This window comes from Acipenser ruthenus, chromosome 55, assembly GCF_902713425.1.
Source record: "Acipenser ruthenus chromosome 55, fAciRut3.2 maternal haplotype, whole genome shotgun sequence".
Classification (NCBI taxonomy): Eukaryota; Metazoa; Chordata; class Actinopteri; order Acipenseriformes; family Acipenseridae; genus Acipenser; species Acipenser ruthenus.
In genome coordinates, this window is record NC_081243.1 from 6211646 (window position 1) to 6222603 (window position 10958).

At 42.0% G+C, this 10958-nt stretch overlaps 1 long non-coding RNA gene across 1 annotated transcript; it reads left to right on the forward strand.

The window, feature by feature from the left end:
* Window positions 1-4501: 4501 nt before the first annotated feature.
* On the forward strand, window positions 4502-5779 carry LOC117401757 (uncharacterized). Its single transcript, XR_004544368.3, has 3 exons — window positions 4502-4692; window positions 5161-5277; window positions 5684-5779. It is a non-coding gene; the product is annotated as an uncharacterized LOC117401757 (long non-coding RNA).
* Window positions 5780-10958: the final 5179 nt, after the last annotated feature.

The following is a 10958-nucleotide window of genomic DNA, read 5'->3' on the forward strand; positions in this document are numbered from 1 at the left end:
TAGTCACGTCACTCGCTAAGACCTGCGACAGTTGTAGTTTCTCATTCTACAGTACAAAACCACACGTGAAACGTTAGTAATAAATGGGACCCAAATCATATCACAAACGGGCGTTGCGTGACCCTGAACCTGTTTTGCAATCGATTGAACAGCAGTGTATACACGTAATTATTAGGTATAACAGTGCTCTGAATAATTGTTAAACGTTACGTGTTTTTGCTACAATTTAATGTTCATATTTTAAACGAGAATAAACGTGTATATACGAACGTTTAAAACATGTTACAAATAATAAACACGTGCAAGAGTTTATAAAATAATACACACCACAAGGTGTTGCATTCCTAAACAAGAATCACAAACGCAGTGGCTTCGTGTTTAAAAAGTGTGACAAAAATTAAAGTTAAACACTCGGTCTTAGAGTGCACATTAAAAGCTAAATAGAATTGAGTGAATCTGTAACAGGAACAAAATGGTACATCAAAGACCTCTGTGGTATTTTGAGATGACATTTCCACAGTGCTGTACTAATACGGCTTTTCATTTTCGGGTGAAATTATTTTCCAAATTGTTGTGAATGTTTAGAAACCGGGTAGAATGATTTCATAAAAAAATCTGTGGTAAATCGGGTGGATTATTATTATACATATAATTATTATTATTGATTCATTTATTTTCATTTCTTTCTTTCCCTTCTTTTTCCCTTTCTCTCTCTTTCCCTTTCTATCTTTCATTCCTTTTCTGTCTTTCTTCTTCCCTTCTTTCATTCTTAAAACATAAAACATTAAAATATCTCTTTCTTTCACCCTTCTTTCTCCCTCCCTTACCTTCCCTCCTCTGAGTTCTTTGTTTCTATCCTTTAATATTTTCTTTCCTTCCTTCTCAATATTCTATTTCATTCATTAAAGTGTTCCTAGTCAGTGTTGACATTACTTTGTTTTTCAACTTGATTTACTGGAAATCTGAATTTTCCCATCATTCTCTTAAAGTTTAATAAGTCCTGTCATATATTAACAGTAGTTAGATATCTAGATAGACAGATAAACAGACATGTAAACATGCTAACATAAAAACACCACTATCCTGTCAAAGATTAATAGTTATCGATCTTTGAAACAAAATAAGGATTTCTATTTACCCATTATTGTTATTTTAGTTTGAATCAATTTTAAAAAAATAATTTCAGATTTGTTATGTAGGGGCTCCCACATCACATCCAGTAAAGGCACTACACCACAGAGCAGGATGCTATAGGGCCCCACAGCCCTAAAGGAGATCAATGCTGATTCTAATCCAGGGCTATGCTGCCATTGCCAGGCTGTGGTCGGGAGCTCCCAGGGGGCATGCAAAATTGGCCAAGTGAGCGCTGCCCGGGGAAGCGGGGAGGGTTCAAGCAGGAGTGTGCTGGGTAATCATCCATGTTTCACCACTGCGGAGCACCAGCAGCGACTGCTGTGGGAGGCCAACTGGCCGCCTGCCTGCCTGCCTGCCTGCCTATCTCCTTACCTACCTGCCTATCTCCTTACCTACCTGCCTGCCTGCCTGCCTATCTCCTTACCTACCTGCCTATCTCCTTACCTACCTGCCTGCCTGCCTGCCTATCTCCTTACCTGCCTGCCTGCCTGCCTGCCTATCTCCTTACCTACCTGCCTGCCTGCCTGCCTATCTCCTTACCTACCTGCCTGCCTGCCTGCCTATCTCCTTACCTACCTGCCTATCTCCTTACCTACCTGCCTGCCTGCCTGCCTGCCTATCTCCTTACCTACCTGCCTATCTCCTTACCTACCTACCTACCTGCCTATCTCCTTACCTACCTACCTACCTGCCTATCTCCTTACCTGCCTGCCTGCCTGCCTGCCTATCTCCTTACCTACCTACCTACCTGCCTATCTCCTTACCTACCTACCTGCCTATCTCCTTACCTACCTACCTGCCTATCTCCTTACCTACCTGCCTGCCTGCCTGCCTATCTCCTTACCTACCTACCTACCTGCCTATCTCCTTACCTACCTGCCTGCCTGCCTATCTCCTTACCTACCTGCCTGCCTACCTGCCTATCTCCTTACCTGCCTGCCTACCTGCCTACCTGCCTGCCTATCTCCTTACCTGCCTACCTACCTGCCTGCCTGCCTATCTCCTTACCTACCTACCTGCCTGCCTGCCTATCTCCTTACCTGCCTGCCTACCTGCCTACCTGCCTATCTCCTTACCTGCCTGCCTACCTGCCTGCCTATCTCCTTACCTACCTGCCTGCCTGCCTGCCTGCCTGCCTGCCTGCCTGCCTGCCTATCTCCCTGCCTCTCAGCTGGCTGTGTTGTTGTTGTCCCCGGATCTGTGTTAATTAGTTAGTCCTGCAACGGTGTGATAGGTCTGGTTGCCTTTACTTTCTGGGGCTCGCAGTGTGAGAGAAAGAAATCGAGCTTGACTTGTTTGACAGCGTAAAATAATTGTCGATTCAGAATATATTTACAAATGTATACAGGTGCAGTCCTGCAAAGGTTGATGGGATTTTGCTAAAATGATTTATGTTTGAACAACTAAAGTAAATTTGAAAGTTTAACAAACATTATCGATGAGTGTTATGAATATAACATGAGTGTAACTTGGTTACTGTTTTAGACAGTCCATCGCAGGGCACCACACTCTCTCTCTCACACACACACACACACACACACACACACACACACACACACACACACACACACACACACACACACACACACACACACACACACACACACACACACACACACACACACACACACACACACACACACACACACACACACACACACACACACACACACACACACACACACACACACACTATACTGTGTATATATGAGGCTGTGTGGTCCAGTGGTTAAAGAAACGGGCTTGTAACCAGGAGGTCCCCCGGTTCAAATCCCACCTCAGCCACTGACTCATTGTGTGACCCTGAGCAAGTCACTTAACCTCCTTGTGCTCTGTCTTTCGGGTGAGATGTATTTGTAAGTAACTCTGCAGCTGATGCATAGTTCACACGCCCTAGTCTCTGTAAGTTGCCTTGGATAAAGGCGTCTGCTAAATGAACAAATAATAATAATATATATATATATACATACAGTATGTACAAACAAGGAACCATGGTACCAAAATAATAATACAGAAAATAAGATAAATATTGAAATAATAATATTGAAACTATTACATTGTTAAGTTGTGCTGAGTCACTGCGTGCCCCTCAGGTTGTGGCAGGTGGCTACATATTTGGCAGCCAATGGAGCTGTGTGTCCCTTCCCTAGGAGGACAGCAAGTTTCTCTGAGTCTGCCATTTGTCTGAAAACATTATATTTTCTCACACATTCACTCACTCACACTCTCACACACTCACTCACACACACACACACTCTCACACACTCTTACACTCACTCACTCAGAGCAATTTAGAGTGACCAATCAACCTCCCTCACACTCTCTCACACACTCACACACACACTCACACACACTGTGCTGGAATTTTCTGCATACAACCGAGCAGGCACCGGTCCCGTACTGAGGGAACGATTGAGACAGAGACAAGTCGGAGCAACTCACATTTTATTAGTCTGCAGACTGGAGCATTCAACAAAGTAACACAGACTCTGCAAGCAACCGCATAGAAAGCTCAAAATACACTAAGTCAAACAGTTCCTTATATAATCAGTTTTTGCACAGAGTTCATGACTTGTGGTAATTCCTATCCTCCTCAGTCAGCTCAAACCAACCTTGTGGTATTCTTGATACTGTTGTCTACTGACTTTTCTGATTGGTTGATTTTTCTAGTTGCTAGGGAGAGAGTGTCTGTCAGGTCTCACAAAGTTGATTCCCCCAATACAAGAATATTAGCTGAGTGACTGGGGAGAAAAGAGGAATTATCGCTGTCTCAAAATATTATCATTTGAGACAGTGTCCTATTCTCATGTCGCTGACTCATGCACTTCTCTGAAAACAAGGCTGCTGACCCTTGGCCACATTCCAGTGTGTTAGTTCAACATTGTAAATCTAATACTTTGTTAACATCAAACTTCATATAATATCATTATTCAGGTTATACAAATCACAGAGATCACCCAAACATATTAGATTAGAACTCTTCGTGCGATTATTCTATCATTCTTCTATCACAACACACACTCACTCACACACTCACACACACTCACACTCACACACACTCTCACACTCACTCACTCACTCAGAGCAATTTAGAGTGACCAATCAACCTCCCACACACTCTCTCTCTCTCACACACACACACACTCTCACACACACTCTCACACACACTCTCACACACACTCACTCACTCAGAGCAATTTAGAGTGACCAATCAACCTGGACAGCATGTCTTTGGACTGTGGGAGGAAACCGGAGTACACGGAGAAAACCCACAATGTGAACACATTGGGGAGAACATGCAAACTCCACACAGACAGACCCCTGAGGCTGGAATCAAACCCAGGACCCTGGAGCTGTGAGAAGGAGGCAGTAGCACTAACCACCACACCACTGTGTCTCGGACATTGATCGTTCTAATCTTAAATCAATAGCGCAGGTTATGTAATCAAACAGCTGCCAAAAATCAAGGTTGTATTGTTAAAAGAACAGTATAAAAAGAACGTGCAAAACAACAGAGAGAGAGAGAAGAGAAAAGAACTGAACTGACTGAAGTAGACAGTAAGAATTCATTATTATTTATTACTTAGCATTTACAATATATATACAGTGACTGTCTTCAGTGCTAGGTTTATGCTATCAATTCTGTTTTCATATGCTGTTTTCAGTTTGCTCTTATCATGTGTCAGTACAAAGTTGTAGGGACCTGATCATTGAAATAAGTACAGTTGACACAATGTACTAAAACATAAACATGTGCACTAACAAATGTCATGAGTAAAACTGTCTGTTCTAGCACAATAGAACTGTCTGTTCTAAGTACGGTACTAGATTAGAGATAACACTTGTATAAAGCAACAATTTTAAACTGCGTATGGCAATATGATAGGACAAGTGGCTTGCTGTAATACTTTATTAAAACTGTGGACTGAATTGTAGAATTCCAGTTTTCATCCCTACAAAGTTATTCATCTTTAAAGTTGCAGCAGGATTTTATAAAAGTTTCTCCCTTGTTTTGTGTTGTTCCAGTTTCAGAGTGTTGACAATGAAGCTGTGTTTGTGTACGCTGCTGTTGCTGTGTGCTCTGACTGACACAGGATACTCAGAAATACTGACAGAGTTATCTATGCGGAAGATTGTACAAGAGTGAGTTTACAGTTTGTAGGGAATCTGATTTGTTAATGCATGGTATTATCCTACCCCTGTTCCCTCCACCCCTCCCACCTCCTCTCCACCCTCCAATCCTCCCACATCCCCTCCCACCTCCCTCTCCACCCTCCACCCCTCCCCTCCCATCTCCCCTCCCCTCTCCCTCTCCACCCCTCCCCTCCCCTCTCCCCTCCGACCTCCCTCTCCACCCTCCACCCCTCCCACCTCTCTCCACCCCTCCCCTCTCACCTCCTCCCCTCCACCTTCCATCCTCCCCACCCCCTCCCCTCCACCTCCCCACCCACTCCCATCTCCTCCCCCCTCCCATCCCCCCACATTCCCTCCCCCCTCCTCTATTTCTCTCCACTCTTCTCTCTGATGTGTTTTCCATTTTGTTTTTCAGATTTGTCGATTTGACTAAACCCTTGAAAGATGGGAGAAACTTGCAGTTCTCATTCCTCATAGCTCTAACCCCCAGAGAGTGTCAAACTGGTGACGTGACATACAGTAGAGATGATATCCCAGCGAATCCTACAAATATCAATTCTAATGATAATTACATTGCTGCCAGACCTGATCCTCGCGGCACAGAAATAGAACGTAAAAGATGCAGTGAATTCAAACTGTTATTCTCTTCTGTTATAAATCAAGAGAGCCCTGCTGTGAGGTTTCAGGCTAATGGTAATCAAATCCTCCGAGGTGGAGGCTGTGTGATATTCTTCACCACAAACGCCCCGTGTTTAGAGAAATGTCTTAGCAATAATCCAGACTGTAATATTGTTCCCAGACTGGGTGCTGCACCATTTGATAACTGGAGCAACTTGAATAACGTGCACCAGTATTTTGTTTATATGTATCCCCGGAATGATAGGAGAGAGAGATTTGGTCAGATTGCTAATTTACCACAGAGGTTTATTATTAGCAGGTGCTACACAAGCAATGGTGTGCTTCAGTGTAATACTACCTGCAACATAACAAACAACTACTGTTATGATTACGTTTCATCTTAAAAGAAGCTTTTTAAAGAGGCGTTTCTTTTCCGCTAAATGATTCTGTAACTCTGCTAACGCTTGTCAATGATTGAAGTCAGAGAATTGTCATTCACAGGAGACAGATGTGAAGGCAGCAGTGTTCAGTGTGTTAGTGTGACAGGAGCCTGCGTGTGTAATTAGACATCGTGTGAAATGCATGAAAACGTTTCCACGTTTAGTAAAATACCCGAGTGTACAACTTGCCTGAAACACACAGAAATAGAAATGCTGTCAATCATATCAGATTAGAATTCCAATGACTGGAAATAAGAATTACAGAAAATGAGAAATTATTGAAAATACACAGTACTAAAATACGTTATAAAAAATATGAATTACTAAAAAAAATACACAAAATATTACTAAACATTTGCATTACTAAAAAACTACATTGAATAGAACAAGAATTGAAAATATTTATTGAAAATATGAATTATGGAAATATGCATTTAAAAATACATTACTAAACATATGCATTACTAAAGATATATTGCTAAGCATACACATGACTGCTAATCTGATTGAATGTGAATGTCACCCTGAGTGCCGTCTTACTGTTCACTGTTAATGAGAATCCTCTGTCTATCTGAATATTACAATCAACACACATCTGCAGCATTCCTATCACTTTAGAAGCACTAGGAGTATTTCTAGTTCCAGATGAAATCACATTTCTTACACAGAGTGTCAAGAACACAGTAAACACCAGCACCACATGCAGCTCCAGCTGTTTAAACAGCATCTCTGCAATTGTAACCTTCATTGTGAACATTCTCACAAGTCCGTACACTTTCAAACACTCTGAAGTGCACACAGTGAAGATGTTTTGTATTTCCAGTGAAGGTCATGTGACTCATTCAAGACAAAGTCTATTGTATGAAGTGGATTAGATTTTGTGATTGTGTAATTGTAACTCTGTAACTTGCTTTCTGTGATGCTGTCTGCTATCTCTAATAAATCTATTGCAAAGCAGCTTCTCTCCATTGGAATTCACCATTTACTTTTAAATCCAGTCAAACCTGCTCATGATGTGACTCATCCTCCTCTCCTCCTCCTCGTCCCCCTTCCACCTCCCCTCTCCTCCTCATCCTCACCCTCCTCCCACTCTCCTCATTCTCCTCCCCTCCCACTCCTCATCATCCTCCTCCTCCTCCTCATCCCACTCCTCCTCCTTTCCCTCCCCATCATCCCACTCCCCCCTCCTCATCCTCCTCCCCCGCAGGACTGAGAGCAGATGAGGCAGGAAGGAGAGGTGAGGCAGGACAGAGAGGTAAGGCAAGAAGGAGAGGAGGTGAGGCAGGATGAACAGGAGGTGAGGCAGGACAGAGAGGTGAAGCAAGAAGGAGAGGAGAGGTGAGGCAGGAAGGAGAGTTGAGGCAGGAAGGAGAGGAGGTGTGGCAGGAAGAAGAGGTGGCTGGATGGACAGGAGGTGAGGGCAGGAAGGAGAGGTGAGGCAGGACGGACAAGAGGTGAGGCAGGACGGACAAGAGGTGAGGCAGGACGGACAAGAGGTGAGGCAGGAAGGAGAGGTAGGAAGGAGAGGTGAGGCAGGAAGAAGAGGTTAGGCAGGGCAGACAGGAGGTGAGGCAGGACGGAGAGGAGGTGAGGCAGGAAGGAGAGGTGAGGCGGCAGACGAGGTGAGGCAGGAAGGAGAGGTGTGGCAGGAAGGACAGGTGAGGCAGGAAGTAGAGGTGAGGAAGGAAGGAGAGATGAGACAGGATGGAGAGGAGGTGAGGCAGGAAGGAGAGGTGAGGCAGGACGGAGAGGAGGTGAGGCAGAAAGTAGAGGTGAGGAAGGAAGGAGAGGTGAGGCAAGGCAGACTGGGGGTGAGGCAGGAAGTAGAGGTGAGGAAGGAAGGAGAGGTGAGGCAGGATGGAGAGGAGGTGAGGCAGGACAGAGATGGTAAAACAAACTATAATTCTATTAATAATCCAGATTTTTGTTCTAGACGTTGTCTGCAACTAAAAGGAGGCAGTGGTATTAAACATAAGAAATGCAAAGGAAAGAAAAATAATTTGGATAACAAACAAATAGCAAATGCAATACATTACATAAAGGAAACTACTGATATAGGCATAAATAACATGGAAATTTGGCAATTAGAAAAAAAAAATCTATGATTTGGCCACACACACGACCTGCAGCTTCCAGAAGGAGTCAGATACTGCTGTCTAATATGGGAAGAAAATAGAAACAACACACACACACACACACTTGTAGGGGAGGTGAATATTTTAAAATCAAAAAATAATGTAGACAATGTTAGTACACTAGTACATGTTGAAATTGATACAAATGTTTTATTTTATTGAGAAACTGAAGAGAAATGTCAAAGAAACCAAAAAGGTAAAAGAAAAATGTATAAAAAAGACTTTTATCACAGAATCAGTGTTAAAAAAAGAAATTATTTTGTGTTTGTAAATCACCCAATTAAAGTAAAAGACCAATGCTAGCTTGTGACATTTGTAACCAGTGGTACCATTTTGATTGCTTAGGTATTCCCTTTAACACAGAGAGTCGCTCGGACTCATTTGGTTTTGTCTGTAGTTTAGAGACATGTCAGTTACAAGTAAATGCAGCACATACAGGTTTTACTTTCACAGGAAAACAAAAAGAGTGCCCTTTAAAACTGACAGCACATAAGAAAAGTAATATTCATGTTTGCAATCAAATTAAACATAGTCACAATCTAGTTAAAGAATTAAGCTCTTCAAAAATAAGTAGAGGTGTACAAGAGTTAGAAGATAAAATAGAAAAATCGCTTTCCGGGGCATTTGATGTTGTTGAGTTAAACTCTTTTATAGCTGTACCAAGTTTTAAAAACAGTACAGCAACACAGGAATCAACCGACTATGATTGCATTGACACTGATCTGGACAGCGAGCATAATGTTGTTGACTCTGAATTTGATTTTTCAGATGCAGATGAAAATGTTAATAATAATACATTAATAATAACTCTTAATACAACCACTTCTAGACTACCTGCAAATATTTCTTTCTTCTATTTTCAAAAAACAAACATTATATATCAAATATTATGTCATGATAAATATCCATTTCTTACGGTATTTAAAACAGACCAGAAACAGGAATGGCACTGTAATAATATTGATAATGTTTCCTATTCTTTTGAAATAGTGAAAAAAAATGATTTCAAAATCCACATTTCTAATAGTTGCATATGATTTCATGTCATCTGAAGAAATACAAAAGTATTGCACAACATAAGTTATGCATTCTTGTTCTATTCAATGCAAGAAAATGGTAAGATTTGAATTAAACCAACCTATTCCTCTTGAAATTAAAAACTTACCATTTAATTTGACAAATGAGGATATAAAAATAATACGTAATGGAAATTGGTTAAACGACAACATTACAGATGCATACCTGTGCCTTTTATGTAGTAATTTCAGAGACAAAAGTGTGTTAACTATTCCTTCCACTTTTGTCAGTCAATTTGAATAGTCTCTATTGTGATGACATTGAAGTACTGCCCAACCGCGAGGACTAATTAAAAACGTATGAAACGGAAATTCAAAATACACTTCCCTCATTACAATGATACGCTACCATGCAATACATGGTGTTGTTCCTAACATAACATTTTCTTTAGAATTTTGTCATAGGTGTTCCCGTTTTAAAAAACAGTCTGACAGTAGTAGTTGTGGAGTATATGTATGTTTGTTTGCAAAATCATTGCTATTTGGTGGTAATCGCACTGCACTGTGTTGGAATAAAATGAGGGAACTTTTAATATATCAGTTAGCCCTCCAAGGAACTATTCCTGTATAAATAACTTTTATTTCTTTGCCAATTATTTTTTTATTATTTTCTCCCCAATTTGAAATGGCCAATTATTTTTAGGCTCAGCTCACCGCTACCACCCCTGCGCTGACTCGGGAGGGTGAAGACGAACACACGCTGTCCTCTGAAGCTTGTGCTGTCAGCCGACTGCTTTTTTTCACACTGCAGACTCACCATGCAGCCACCCAAGAGCTATAGCGTCGGAGCACAACGCAGCTCTCTGGCAGCTTACAGGCAAGCCCACAGGTGCCCGGCCAGTCTACAGGGGTCGCTGGTGCGCGGTGAGCCGAGGACACCCTGGCGACCTAACCCTCCCTCCCCCTGGGCGGCGCTCAATTGAGTGCCGCCCCCTGGAAGCTCCTGTCCTCGGTCAGCAAAGGAATAGCCTGGACTCGAACTCGCGATATCGTGCACTCCACGTGGCGCGCCTTTACTGGATGCGCCACTCAGGAGCCAAAATAAATTTAAAATTAATCAAAAGTTATGTTCCTCTGTGTTCCACATCTCAAAATTAATATTTCAAATGAGTTTTCTAGTTCTCACAGTGTTTTGTTTTTTAGGATATTGTGGATCTGATCTTCTTCAGTGTTATACTTGATCCTGTGCAAATATGTTTTATATATATTTTTAGAATGCCCTGAAGGGGGCTGTTGAGAGCCAAGGACTTCTGGAGATTTCCTCAAATTAGAAATGAGGTTTTTTCTCCCCACAGTGCTGTTAATAGTCGTCTAGTTAGCTTAAAATTCACTTTACAAATTAAAGCACAGGTAATTCAATTTCAAAGTGTGGTGTCATCTTTATTTTCTGTACCCCCAGTGTGTCTACATTACATTTCACC